Source organism: Euprymna scolopes, chromosome 38, assembly GCF_053919585.1.
Source record: "Euprymna scolopes isolate OS-2025 chromosome 38, ASM5391958v1, whole genome shotgun sequence".
NCBI classification, from domain to species: domain Eukaryota; kingdom Metazoa; phylum Mollusca; class Cephalopoda; order Sepiida; family Sepiolidae; genus Euprymna; species Euprymna scolopes.
The window spans coordinates 58,368,302-58,384,772 of record NC_136519.1 but is presented as its reverse complement, the minus strand read 5'-3'; the positions used below and the strand labels follow the sequence as shown (position 1 = coordinate 58,384,772).

Genomic DNA, 16,471 nt, shown 5'->3' with positions numbered 1-16,471 from the left:
TATATACAGACTAGAACACACATTTTAATATATACAGTCTAGAACACGCATTTTAATATATACAGACTGGAACACACATTTTAATATATACAGACTGGAACACACATTTTAATATATACAGTCTAGAACACACATTTTAATATATACAGTCTAGAACACACATTTTAATATATACAGTCTAGAACACGCATTTTAATATATACAGACTGGAACACACATTTTAATATATACAGACTAGAACACGCATTTTGATATATACAGACTGGAACACACATTTTAATATATACAGTCTAGAACACACATTTTTATATATACAGACGGGAACACACATTTTAATATATACAGACTGGAACACACATTTTAATATATACAGACTGGAACACACATTTTAATATATACAGTCTAGAACACGCATTTTGATATATACAGACTGGAACACACATTTTAATATATACAGACTGGAACACACATTTTAATATATACAGACTGGAACACACGTTTTAATATATACAGTCTAGAACACGCATTTTGATATATACAGACTGGAACACACATTTTAATATATACAGTCTAGAACACACATTTTAATATATACAGACTGGAACACGCATTTAAATATATACAGACTGGAACACACATTTTAATATATACAGACTGGAACACACATTTTAATATATACAGACTGGAACACACATTTTAATATATACAGTCTAGAACACGCATTTTAATATATACAGACTGGAACACACATTTTAATATATACAGACTGGAACACACATTTTAATATATACAGACTGGAACACACGTTTTAATATATACAGACTAGAACACACATTTTAATATATACAGACTAGAACACACATTTTTATATATACAGACTGGAACACACATTTTAATATATATAGACTAGAACACACATTATGATATATATAGACTGGAACACACATTTAAATATATATAGACTGGAACACACATTTTAATATATACAGACTGGAACACACATTTTAATATATACAGACTGGAACACACATTTTAATATATACAGACTAGAACACACATTTTAATATATACAGAGTAGAACACACATTTTAATATATACAGACTAGAACACACATTTAAATATATACAGACTGGAACACACATTTTAATATATACAGACTAGAACACACATTTAAATATATACAGACTGGAACACACATTTTAATATATACAGGCTGGAACACACATTTTAATATATACAGACTAGAACACACATTTTAATATATACAGACTAGAACACACATTTAAATATATACAGACTGGAACACACATTTTAATATATACAGACTAGAACACACATTTAAATATATACAGACTGGAACACACATTTTAATATATACAGGCTGGAACACACATTTTAATATATACAGACTAGAACACACATTTTAATATATACAGACTGGAACACACATTTTAATATATACAGTCTAGAACACGCATTTTAATATATACAGACTAGAACACACATTTTAATATATACAGACTAGAACACACATTTTAATATATACAGTCTAGAACACGCATTTTAATATATACAGACTGGAACACACATTTTAATATATACAGACTAGAACACACATTTTAATATATACAGACTGGAACACACATTTTAATATATACAGACTGGAACACACATTTTAATATATACAGTCTAGAACACACATTTTAATATATACAGTCTAGAACACGCATTTTAATATATACAGACTGGAACACACATTTTAATATATACAGACTGGAACACACATTTGAATATATACAGACTGGAACACACATTTTATTATATACAGTCTAGAACACGCATTTTAATATATACAGTCTAGAACACGCATTTTAATATATACAGACTGGAACACACATTTTAATATATACAGTCTAGAACACGCATTTTAATATATACAGTCTAGAACACACATTTTAATATATACAGACTGGAACACACATTTTAATATATACAGACTGGAACACACATTTTAATATATACAGACTAGAACACACATTTAAATATATACAGACTAGAACACACATTTTAATATACACAGACTGGAACACACATTTTAATATATACAGACTGGAACACACATTTTAATATATACAGACTGGAACACACATTTTAATATATACAGACTAGAACACGCATTTTAATATATACAGACTGGAACACACATTTTAATTTATACAGACTGGAACACACATTTTAATATATACAGACTGGAACACACATTTTAATATATACAGACTAGAACACACATTTTAATATATACAGACTGGAACACACATATGCATTGTTATGTATTCGCTTATTTATTTCTTAACCTGAATTTAGAACAACGTAACAGTTAAAGTAAATTTTATAGTAGAACAAACTAGGATGACGTTTGCGTTTAATTAACTTTTTAGCAGTGGACGAGAAGTTCGGCGAATCTGGTGGAGGGAGACGTAGAATTTCATAAACCAATTCGTTAAGCTCTTGTACATTTATATGTGAGATGCACCGTTGCTAATACTAATATGTATAATGTATATAATACTAGTGATGTTTGCGTGTTTGCACGTTGATTGTCGGAGATGGTTAGAGGAATGGCAAATGGTAAATAGTGATAAAAGAGATTAAAGAAAATCAAAGTTGTAACAAGAAAGTGTAGAAATGAAATTAAAAATAGCAAAGCAATGAACAATATAGTATTGGCAGTAACATAAGCGGCGTAAGCTAAGAGTATAACGATTATGTAAATGACGTAAATAAACGGAATACTTGAAAATTGAACAGTATTATAATAATAGCAGCCATAAAAGTTTGTGAGATTAACATGCAGCAAATAAGTAAAAAATATTCTATGAATTCAATTCTATCCTCCCCCTCTCACTCTCTTTGCGCGTGTGTGAATAGATTGGCAGGAATTCAAATGTACACAGCTCGCATGTGTGCATGTGTAAGGTTTTGTTGTATGTTTAATTAAATATGTGTGTATTGAATATATATATATATATATTCATCATCACTATAATCATGTGCAAGCATGCAAGTCACACCCGCATATACATACCATCGTATACCTACAGCAAATAAACATCTACATAAGTGTTATGTCTAAATAGAGATAAAGGTGCGCACACTGATATATCTAACATACAAATACAACGAGCGTGCACCTATCGTTAAACGTATACATACATCAACAAATGATCGGGTTTATCTAAGATTCTATTTTAGAGAGGGGCTAATCCCCATTTACCTTCGCATACATATGGTCCAGGGAGATACAGACAGCTAGAATGTACTAACATACGGCTAAGAAAAAAAATCGAATAACCTAGAACCCTGTTTTCCAACGTAGACCCTATGAACATGTCGCCTTCTCCAACATCAGGGGTCTATGTTCCAACCTTCCAGACGTTGAAACTCAATTACAGGAGACGACACCGGACATATTCTTTCTTATCGAAACTGGAATAGGGCCGACCACTTTCCTTGATGAGTTCATAAGTAACGGATACTCTAACTTAACATCTAAATCTGACCCCCAAGATCGCCATGGGCATGGAATATGTACCTACATTAAAGATGTCTTCCCATGTGGCAGGGATATCTCTAGAGAATATCCTAATTTACCTTATATGTGCTTCCGGGTTGCACTTGCTTACACCACTGCATTTATAGTTGCCCTCTATCGGCCCCACAACAGCGGAGTTACTATCTTTAAGAGCATATCTGAGAAAATAGACCACGTCCTGTCTGCACACCCCTCGGCTAACATCCACATCTGTGGTGACTTCAACGTCCATAACGTGGAATGGCTGACCCACTCAAATAAGACGGACGATGAGGGTAGGTTTTGTCATGATTTTGCCATTGCTTATAACCTCACTCAGATTCTTCGCGAGCCCACCTGTGTGCCCGATACTACAGGTCAATATGCAAGCCTCCTAGACCTTTTTCTCTCAACTTCCCCTGAGCTATGCTCATGTTCCGTTCTTTCTCTTCTAGGATCCTCCGACCACTCCGTCGTATCAGTTGATAAAAATGAAATGTAATAAGTCCCCAGACATATCCCTCCACCGTACTTTATAGCCATACTCCATGGTTGACTGGAATAGCTTCCGAAAATTTATATCTGATCTACCTCTGCATTCCATGTTTAAAAATGAGGTGTCCTCTATAGTATCAGACCTGACCGAATGCTTAATTGTAGGCATAGACCGATTCATACCATCTAAAAAAATTCAACAAAAACCTACCAGCCAGTCATAGTTCTCCCCAGAATGTGCTGCTGCCATCGCGCACAGAAATCACTTTTTCCATTGCTACCAACGTAATAGATGCACTGAGACTAAAGCTGCTTTCAGGAACGCCAGCAACCACTGTAATAGAGTAATAAAAAATGCAAGAGAGCTATATGCCCAGTCTGTTAAATCCAAAGTAGCTGATCAGCGGCTTAGTGCCCACCAGTTTTGGCAAATAACAAATAGGATCCTGAACAGAAGTGTGCGTTCTATCCCAACCTTATCAACGGACCAGAGGTCATCTCCTCAGCTTCAGACAAGGCCAAACTATTTGCCAAGAACTTTGCAGCTAATTCTACCCTATGTGACGAAGGATATCAACTCTCCATATTTCCTCCTATAACACAGAACACAGAACACGCTATGCAACATACAAATATCTGTGCATGAGATTGCCAAGCTAATCAAGAACCTTGATTCCAGTAATTCAATTATAGTGTTAAAAAAGCTTTAACGAGAACTTGCTCCCATACTTACGAAACTGTTTAGACGTTGCCTTAAGGAGAAGTGCTTTCCGACTCCCTGGAAGACCTCATCAGTTTGCCCTCTATTTAAGAATTCAGGTGATAAGTCCTCCCTCTCAGTACAGACCAATAAGTCTCCTGGGTGTGATGAGTAAGTTGCTGGAATCCATATTAAATAGAGAAGTAGTCAACCAGCTCAGCAGAAATAACCTTCTTAGTGACACGCAATATGGTTTCCGTTCTGCAAGATCTACCGCAGACGTGCTAACGGTTATATCTCACAGGATTAGTGAATCTCTTGACAAAGGCTCCCTTTCCATTGCAATTGCTCTTGACATATCAAAGGCCTTCGACAAGGTATGGCATAAAGGCCTACTTCACAAGATCTCCAGCTACGGTATAACTGGAAATATTCTATCATTAAATCATTTCTCTCTGATAGGCTCATAAGAGTAGTGGTTGATGGACAAAAATCAGAGGCCTACAGTATTAATGCTGGAGTCCCTCAAGGGTCCATCCTGGGCCCAACTCTCTTCCTGATCTACATCAATGATCTCCCTAAACACATACTTAAATCATTCTTTTACCTCTCTGCTGATGACACAACCATCTACAGCAACACATCAAAGGCTGTAAATAACAAAGCTCTCTCTGATTTCTATTCTCTGATGTCGAACGAGTGGTTCAGTGGGGGAAGACGTGGCTGGTTACCTTTAATGCATCTAAAACCAAACTCCTATGTTTACATCATCAACGCTCTGATCCCCATCTGACATCAATTGAAATGGATGGCTCTCGTCTAGGAGAAGCCCCATGTTTTGACAAGCTTCTGGGCTTGACCTTCACTCCTGATCTGAAATGGAACACGTACATCAAGTCTGTTGCCAAGGTCGCTGGAAAGATGGTGGGATCCTTCTACCGCTCCAGAAGATATCTCACTACTGATGCAATTCTCTATCTATATAAAAGCCAAGTACGCCCAAGGATGGAATACTGCTGCCATATCTGGGCAGCAGCTGCTAAAAACAGCCTATCCTGCCTTGACAGAGTACAAAATAGACTTCGTGGCTTAGTGGGGGATGCCCTTTTCTCTTCCCTGCAACCTCTCTCCCACAGAAGAGACGTTGCAAGCCTATCTTTGTTTTATCGTTATTTCCATGGCAGGTGCTCGTCTAAACTCGAATCTCTGGTACCCCTTCGCCAATCTTTTACAAAAAACACCCGTCTAGCTGAATCCACTGTCAAAAACTTTCCCCACTCTTTATCTATGCCTAAATCGAAACGCGGATTCCATGAACAAAGCTTCTTTCTTAGAACTGCACGCCTGTGGAACTCTGTTCCGTCTGCCTGCTTCCCTCCTGAACCGCCCCCTTAAGTAGACACTCTAAAATATCCACCCTAACGTACTGTACTTACAATAACCCTTATCCCTGAGTGGCTTCCGGGCCTTGATAAGTGGTGACCACCTTGTAAAAAAAGGTGTGTAACTCCATTAAATGTCCATGCTCAAACAAACACACACACACACACATATATATGCATATATAAATACACATGCATACGCGTATACATGCACACACACTCACGCGTGCATACACACATATATACATTCCAGCTCATAATCATAAGTATACACACTCAACACAAAACGCACGTCTACATGCTCACACATATATATACATCCACATACATAAAGAAATGAAATTAATAGAGACAAAATCATGCATATATGTATATATATATACACATACACACATATATACACATATACATATACACATATATACACATACATATACACATGTACAGTCATACATACATAGACATGTACAAGCATGTACTTACTCAAACACGCACATGTATACATACACATATAGACATACGTATATAGTAACAGAGACACAACGCATCCAGCATCCACCCACTCATGCATGCATACATATACACTCATACATGTGTAAATCCATACGTATACGTATAGGGGCAACTTGCCAAAACTAGTTCAGGTTTGGTGACTTAATTGGTTTTGAGCTGGCTATACTTGATTTTTATTCCTGTGCTTGCATAACGAAATAAGCTCATTTTTGGCGTTTATCGTGGCTTTAGGATATGTTATTATTGCAACTGCTTCTGAGGTGCAAAGGTTGCAGAATGTGGATTTAGGGGTGTATGAATTGGATTTTTTCAATAAATCCCATTTTAGCGAGTACGGAATATTTCTATGTTGCAGGTATTTAATCAGAGTTGTTAGGGAGGTGCCTCTATTGCTATTTGGATTTTCATTATTAAGAGAGCTTATAGGGTTGGACATTCTCAGTTTTATTAGATTTGCCGTTACGCCGATATACGTGAGGGATTTTACATTTGCATGTGTTTAAGCTGTCGGAGTTTCTACTATGGGTGTGGGATAAACTTGCAGAGGGGGAAGGGATGATTCTCCCTGGACCATATGTATGCGCAGGTAAATGGGGATTATCCCCCTCTTTAAAATAGAATCATTAGATAAACCCGATCATTTGTTGATGTATGTATACCTTTAACGATAGGTGCACGCTCGTTGTATTTGTATGTTAGATATATCAGTGTGCGCACCTTTATCTCTATTTAGACATAACACTTATGTAGATGTCTATTTGCTGTAGGTATACGATGGTATGTATATGCGGGTGTGACTTGCATGCTTGCACATGATTATATGTTTAACGGTAGGTGCACGTTCGTTGTATCTGTATGTTAGATATAACAGTGTGCGCACCTTTATTTTTGTTTAGACATAACATTTATGTAGATGTTTATTTTCTCTCTCTCTCTCTCTCTCTCTCTATATATATATATATATATATATATACTTATATATATATCGCTAGATTCAGCCACTCTGATGAGTCGTAGACGACGAAACACGTGTCAGTGGATAATCATATGTAAAAACTAATATATATATATGTATATATATATATGTATATATATATCTATATAATAATTACTATAATTATTTTAATATCTACAGACACAAGTGTTTCATCTTTAAATTATGCCCTCGAGGAAACCATTATGCAGAAAATATTCAATTATCACTGCTACTTCAACTGCAATTTAAATTAAAGTGCAAATCATAAGACCACTGAGAAAAAGGGTTTGGATCAAACTGGTCTTTCTACTCATTACGGAAAAGACTCCCGCAAACGTCAGTTTTCTGTATAAAGCTTTTTAGCATAGAAAATGATAAGGAGAAACTTAAATCAAATAAACAATTCAGACCATATAATGTGCAACAATGGTGGAAACAGTTGCAATCTTCAAAAAACTTCTTGAATGCATAAATTAGCCAAGACAACAAGACAACAAGACAACAAGAGAACAAGACAACAAGACAACAAGAGAAAAAGAAAAAAAACATTTTTTTGCTTTTCAGATTCTTAACAATAACAACGTGTTTTTTTCAAAGAAAAGTTAATATTAACGGCAATAATAAAATTATTTTTAACGATTATCGAAAGAGATGAAAAGTGCTAGTAATATTTATAATTTAGATTTATAATTCGGATTTTTAAAATGAGAATTGATTATTGATTATTCAATATTTATTAAGACAACAGTTTTAATCTTGGGCAATATTTTCACGGTTTTCTTAGGATGCATCTTTTTTAACTCGGGGATCTGTACAGAATTTTATTTAATCCATATAAGTTGCTTGCTTTCTTTTAGTCAACCATAACTAATCCTAGGCAATTTGTATTCGTATGCTTAGTATTTGCTGCACTGAAGATTCGACCTTCAACTCCTATCAGATTTAGAATAAAGTATAACTTAGCAATTACGCGATCTAAAACCAAAATATTTTAAGGCGATTAAAATTAATACCAGAATTGTTAGCAAGAACTTGTGGCGTAACGGATATAAGTGCTAAGTGGTTATCGATTCTTAGTGAGCTTTAGTGTGCGCAATATTAAGAATAAAATTACTTTTTATTTATTTTAGACTTCTACCCGATCATGTCTGGCAGAATGAAAAAACCCTTTCATGCAGTTTCCAGAAGTTCGACATAAAGATGTACAAGTATTTATTTCATCATTACAATGCAACAACGATTTTACTCCACATAAATTTTAATTATATTATGTCCGAATTGAGTTTAAGGCGAGTCAGATTATTTCTTTGTGTAATTGGAACTGGATTATCCGGAATGCAATTAAAAAAATTGTTAACTACGGTTCTATATATTTCTAATACTGAATTAATATTAAAGAGATTGAAGGAAAATGTTGTAAATAATCATGACAAACAGAAAGACATAATTAAGTTTATTAGAAAAATTATTTTACAGAAGTACATGTCATGGTTGTGAGGTTATATCTGACACAAATTGTACGCAATAACGCGTTATATGTACGTGTATTTATAGACTTTGTGTAAGTTCATTGTTCCTTAAATAGGCATATCAACTTACCACATTAGAGAAAATAAAGTGGAAGTTATGAGAAAATCTTCAATGTTTACATACAGTATGCTGGCATTTATAATTTATCAGCTAGCAAGTTAAAACGGTTATAAACACAGTCTTATTGTTCATCGAATTTGGGTTTATTATTTGCTTAGTAGTGTATAAAGTCACTATAACGTTACGAAGAATAAAAATATGTAAGATAAGAAGGGAAAGTCTTTTATCAGCTTGTTGATATAAAAAAAATTGCAGTTTGTTGCCACGTTAAAACATTGGCTCAGTGTGTGGTGACGTTGCTTTATAGTAGTGAAAGTAACAGTCATCACTGTGATGTTTGATCAGCAAAAACAGAATAATTCGCTATTTTTTCCTCGTGATGATAGTATTATTTCCTTGTGTTTTTATCAAACTGGGACCTAAATCTAAGAAAAAGGATTATTTGAACAAAGTCTGTTCTATTCTCCAGGTTGAGATTCATATTTGAAAAATCTAGTTATTTTCCTATCAGCTCTTCACTTGCTCTACTCTTCTGAATATCAGTTTCCCATCTCAACCACTCAATATTGTTGCCAATGAAAATGACCTTAGTTCGGTTGTGGACAACTCCCTTAAACCAATGAGCTATTGCCCGAAATATCGCAAAAAGCTAGACGGGTTTTCTACCTCATACGGGAATTTTTTCTCAACCTAAAAGCAAGTTCTTTTCACTTTTTATAAAACATCTGATGCAAACTATTCTTCAGTAAATTCTTTCTAAAGCATCTATCATACGCCTGTCCAACGATTGGCAATAGGAACATAATTTTCACCCACAACGAACGGTTCACAAATCCTAATCTCTTCTAACATGAGCAACGGTCGAGGGGGGGGTGAATGGGAAACCTAATTCATCATCCACAGGATCGTAAATCTATATTTCCAACAGTTTTAACGCTGATACACGTCGTGATCCTTGAGAGCATTTGCAAACGATGAAAAGTTGCCATTTTCGGTTCACTGGAGAACGGCCGAGTGCTCTGATTGCATTTCTGTTACGTGGATTAAACTAGCTGAGGAAATCGTGACGATGACAAATCAACATTGAACAAACATTAGGAATATTAATAGCGATCATATTTTTAACAGAAAACCACTAACAATATTATTTCCCTATTATATGATGTTCTTTTGTTTTCATTTACTTACATCACGTGGGAAATGTACATTCCATAAGCTTCGTCCATCGCTCGAGCGGAAGAGTTTTTCGAAAAAGCCGTCTCAATCAGATAAACCCGATGTTTTCAACTTCAGTATAACAGACGAACGTTGAATCAATATTGACATCAACACTTTAAGTTTTGTCGGAATCTCACATGTTTGTAATCGAATGACTTGTGGATTAGTTTCTATTGTCGGCATATATTTTCTAAATGCATCGGTTGTATGCTTATATATGCTTCGACATGAAATGAAAAGAGTTCTGGGCGTAGTCACCGAAGTGATTAAAACTGCGGCCTTAGAGTAAAAGCTGCGACGTTAAAAAGACTCAACTACGCAAGCATTTATTGCAAGTGTTCCAGTGAATGCCTTCGAAATACATTCAAAGGTACATAATATATGACCGTACAGTATGCTTACGCCAAAAAAAAAATGTTGAGTTTTCAAGTGAAACTTGTGACGTTTTAATTCGTGTCTTTATTCGTCCATACAAAGAAACAAACGCACATATATAGGTTGTATATTTAGAGCATGTTATAAATAGTATTTTCTATTGGAATTTAACCGTAATTATTTGAATTCCTGTCGTTGTCACGTTATTTCCTCATCACTCTGTATATATTTAATAAGTTTTAATTATTTTGAATTCATACCCCAACTAAAGCGGCCACACAATGCTATCAAAGTTTTATAAAATAACACAAATTTGTTTTACAGAATTTCTGTAGTAGTGTCATTTGCACCCAGAAAAAATAAAATGTTCGATACAAAAACTTTTCAAGGCATATCAAAACAAACACTATGTGTAGATCTAAATATACAAGTGACTTAGTCTATAATACATTCTAGTCTACATAGCACTGTAGAGAACGTAAAATTATTTACATATTGACTTAACTTAAAGATAAAAATTTAAAAATCAAGTACAATATTGCAATTGTGCTTTAAACAGAAACATTTATTTCGAATGCCCGCTGTCTTATAAAAGAACATACTCTTTATTTTATACGCCGAACGATTCTACTTGTGAGATGCTTAAACATCTCAACTTCACTTATGATATTCCGATAAAAATTCTATTTAAGGACACTCCCAGGAACATATCTGTGTGAAATTTCATTTAAAAATGTGTTTAGTTGTTTGGAAGTCCATGGGAATCAAACTAACAGACACATAGAAATTGCCTTTTTTATATAAATGTAAAAATATATCATAGTATCTAGTATCTGATCCGGGAGTACTACTTGCTAAAACAGTTAGCATTTATATCCCCCCATGTATATATATATATATATATATATATATATATATATATATATATATATATATATATATATATATATATATATATTCCACAGCCAAACAAGGTAGCAGCCCATAAGAGCCATGGCAGTCAACTTTACTGACAATATGCGAAATTGTGCTAATTTTTGCATTGTTTACTTTTAAGTGTCTTAACTTTGTATTCGTTTTATACCAGATCCAATCATTTTTGGATATGTTTTCTCTCCATCAATTCATCATGTATCATCCATGATCAGGGCAAGTTTACATGAGATTTCGGTCTGTAATTTACGTTTCTTCCTCTATGGTAGATTCCATCTTATGCTCCACATTTATCGCACACTCTGTTCTGGTAGAATCGACCGGCACTTTAAATGATAAGCGGGCGGAACAAGCTTTGCACTCAGATTTCCGGTTGTCTGTTTCTCTGTTCACGTACCCATTTCGTTTTCCTGTACATATATGTAGTGTCGTGGAACAAGTGTATAAACAATAATGTACAAAGATAGGAAGCTTCTATATCTGCTGGGCACTCGGTTAGTAGTTGAAGTGCAGTCTCATATCTCTCACCGGTGTTGGAATTACTAGCGCTATTTATAGGGCTAATCGGTGTAAATTCCTCTGTTCAAGGAAGGCCGGTACAACACCCTTTGAAAATATACCGTCTGGGATTAATAACGTTTTTGTTTTGGGTTCACCCTACTCAATTCTGTTGATTTCCGTGTTCTGTTTGATCTTCTATTATCCGGAGTTGTCTCTGGTATGGGCACCTGAAAAGTACCAACACTGTGTCCATGATGCCCTCCTCGGGCGATCTGGTCACCTCACTGTTCGAGTATCTTTTCCGAATTTGGTTAGTGTGAAGATTGGTTGCACGAAGTCTGGTCCCTTAATCATGTAAACCATGTTGCCTATTTGTTTCTCAACAATGCGGGACTCCCAGAAAGTCTTATTATTTTTGTGAATCTTGTAGAAGACTCATTTGCCAACTTTATACCGTTGTTTTGTTATCGGTTTTTGAGGTTTTGCTTATCCTGGGTTGGTAACAACTTGTGAAAAATCGATCTAACCTTGCATCCGAACAGCAGATGTATTCGACATTTCCATGTTTGCATTCGAAGTTACTCTGTAGACTTGTAAAAACTGTTAGATTGACTTATCCGTCAGCGACCCACTAGCTTTTTTCAGAGCTCTCTTGAATGTGTCAACGAATTTCTCTGCTTGTCTATTACTTGCTTGTGTGGTATGGCAGAATGGTTGTATGCTCGATTAGATGATCCTCGCAAAAATGTTTAAATTCAGTAGACGTAAATTGCGTTCCATTGTCTGTAACAATGCAGTCTACTACTCCAAATCTAGCGAATAGTTCATACAGGAAGTTGATAGTTACCTCGGATGTGGGATTCTTACATTTTAATACTTCCGGCCATTTAGATAGGCTGTCTACAACAATGAGATAGTAGAACACATCTATCGGTCCTGCAAAATCTAAATGAATCCTAGACCAAGTTGAATCGGAGGAGCTTTAATAGCTAATGCGCATCCTCTACGCTTCCTGATTTTTCCTTCTATATCCTTATCCATGTTTGGCCAATAAGCGAAAGAGGTCTTAAGGCTTTTCATTCTGGATGTCCTACATGGAATTCCTTGACCAATCTTATCTGTAATGTCGCAGGAATTACGCCCTGTCGCTATATAACAGGACGTTATCGCAAATTGAATACATTTCTTCATCCAGTTCGTTATTTTTTATCCTTTCTTTCGTGTGTATAATAAATTCGTCCACCTCTGCCTTACTCTTAATCTCATCAAGCGCTACTTGAAGTTCTCTTATTGTCTTACATAACGTAGTTTTTACTTCAACTTCCGCTTGAATGGCTGCTATTACCATATCATCCAAGTGTTCTGTCTGCTTAGATATTAACCTCGATAACCCGTCTGTATGACCAAATTTTTTTTAGATGGTACATAATCCATTTGAAAATTGTAATTCAGATGTATGGTACCTGTCTTTGGAGTCTATTAGCCGTATGTTGTGGTAGTACCCTTTTTTCGATCCGAAAATCGTTAATAATGGTTTGTGGTTTGCTTGTAATAGAAATTGCCTACCGTGCAGGAAACGATGAAATTTCTTTACCACGAATATAATGCTTAGCGCCTCTTTTTTCAATTTGTGAGTAGTTCTTTTCGGCTGGCAAAAATGATCGGGATGAATGTGCTATGGGTTTCATTTTTGTGTAAAATGCATGTTCCTATACCATAGCAACTGGCATCGCTTGCAACTATAATTCCACGCTTGGTAGTATAATGTGCCTAAAACAAGTCAGACGTTAAAATCTCTTTAATTTCCCGAAATGCTTCTTCGCACTCTTGCGTCTAGACCCATTTTTGGTCTTTTCTTAAGAATTCATTTAAAGGCGACCTTAGTGTATGCATATTTGGCACAAATACGGTGTAGTAATTTGCCAAACCTAAGAAACTTTGTAAAGACACAATATTTTCTGGAGCAGGCATATTCTTTATTGCACTCGATCCATCGGGATCCGGCCTTCTTCCATGTTTATGTATGATTTGCCCCAAGTATTTTATTTTCTCCATGAAAAATGTACATTTTTCCTGTTTTACTTTAAATCCATAATCCTGGATCCTTTTGAATACTTGGTATATATGAGCTTTGTGTTGTTCTTTATAAGCGCTTTTCATTAACACATCATCCAGGTACCCTACTGCAAAATCCTACCCATTTTATATAATGTCCATAATTTGCTGAAAAATCGCAGGGGCGACTTTTACCCCAAAAGGAAGTCTGTTAAACTTATACAATCCCTTATGCGTATTAATACATAGCAGCTTTGAACACTCCTCATCGACTGGAACTTGTAAGTACGCGTCACTGAGGTCGATTTTAGAAAAATATTTCCCTCCAGTCAGTTTCGCAAATATCTCTTCAGGGCTCAGAAGAGGATAATGGTGATCTTGTATTGCCCTGTTTAAGCCTGTCGCGAAGTCAGCGCAAACCCAAATCTCCTTACTCTTCTTTTTGTTGTAAACCGTTGGTGCAGCCCACTCACTGTGATCAATTTTCCGATGACGCACATGTTTTCGAGTCTTTCTAATTCACCGTGTATCTGTTCTATAGCGACGTATGGAACATGTTTGTTTCTTTCTGAACACTGATTGTTTATTTACTTTTACGTCAAATTTTGCTACCGCTTTTGTACACCTTCCCAAACCGCCTGAAAATACGTCTGGAAAATTCTCTTTAAACTCCCTCTAAAGTTTTTCTGCCTCCACATTCGAATCCTCAACCTTTTGGCAAAATGAGCTTAAACACAGATCCCATAGTCTAAACCTCGAACAGATCAGTTCCAAAGAGGTTGTTTGATTTTCGCATGACAAAAATTCTTGCTTTTTCGGCCCTGTTCTGGAAAAAAATATGTGTCAATAATTCTCCTTCAAAGGTAATTTTTTCGCCACTGACGCTTCTCGCCGTTTTATGTGATTAAATCATAGTGGTTCTTCCAAGCCTCTTCCATGCCTGTACATTAATAATGGAAATGTCAGACCCACTATCAAACTGTAGCCTTACTTTCTTTTTAAACATTTTGACCTGTACATATTTCCGGATATTTTGTTTCTCATGTACAATTTTCGTAAGTTTAATGGATGTCTTTCTACCAGACTTTTTTCTACAATGCGATGCTTTATGCCCTTTTTGGTGGCAGTTGTCACATTGTTTGAATTTGTAGGGACACTCATTGTACCAATGTTTATTTCCACACCTCCAATATGGTTCAGGTGGATATTTTCCCTGTTTCTTCCTCCGGTTATTTTTTGAAGTCGGATTTTTTTTTTATAGATCTTTTTAATATGAGACACTTCGCTTTCCTATATGTCACGACTGTCTTGTTTCAACAAAATAAACCGTTTACAGTCTTCCGCTAAGTTTTGTAGTTTTAAATTCGGTTCGTTTTTGAGTTGATTTAAAACACGACGCCTGATTTCAGCGTCTCTATTTAAGACAAGCCTTTGCTCAAATATTAAACATTTAACATTATCTGATGATAATTCGTCCAGTTTAAAATAGTCGAAATGCTTGTTCACTATACTTGCATAAGTAATGTAGTCGTCTTCCTCTCTTCTAGTAACATTCATACATTTATATCGCCTATGGAAAAGAGACTTTGCAGAAAACAGTTCTGTAAGTAGCGTAACTGTTTCTTGAAAGTTCGACTCACTGGTCTTTTTTGGGAGAATAAAATTCACGAACTTTGTATGCTCGGCTGTTCCCAATTTCCTTAGCAAAAGCATAGCTTCTTTCGTGTCTGACCAGCTACTACAATCCGATATTAAAATATCCTTATATCGTCTATAGTACACGACAAAAGTGACATCGTCTTCTGGATTATAATTGACATTTTCAATAGTGGCCCAGACAGATGTTTGAGAAAATGCGTTATGATTATCGTCCGCTTTAGTTAACTGTGTTGCCTCCAGAAATTTGTTCTTCCTGTGTTTTCATCAATATTTCCTCAAAGCATTTCTGTTGAAGCATTTTTTCTTCAAATGCTTATTTAAATCTCTCTTCTCTTTCTACTTGTTGTTGAATTTGCTGCTTTTGCAACGCGTGATTTTGCTCTGTCTGGAATTGGAACAATTCCAACAGTGAATCTTTGAATTTCGCATCCATCATACGAATTCAGTTTACAATTTACGCTTGTATTAAAGAAATATTCCTTAGTAAAAAAAAACAAAAAAC

General features: G+C 35.4%; 1 protein-coding gene across 4 annotated transcripts in view; it reads left to right on the top strand.

The window, feature by feature from the left end:
• The window catches only part of LOC145263161 (solute carrier family 28 member 3-like), a 688,175-nt gene that overhangs the window by 282,454 nt on the left and 389,250 nt on the right, over positions 1 to 16,471 (top strand). The window contains exon 1 of one of the 4 annotated variants that reach the window (XM_080120174.1): positions 8,767 to 8,840. The exons of the other annotated variants lie outside the window; for them this stretch is intronic. The gene's annotated coding sequence lies outside the window, so the exon portion shown is untranslated. Of the gene's footprint in view, positions 1 to 8,766; positions 8,841 to 16,471 lie in introns of those variants that run through there. 4 annotated transcript variants of the gene reach the window in all.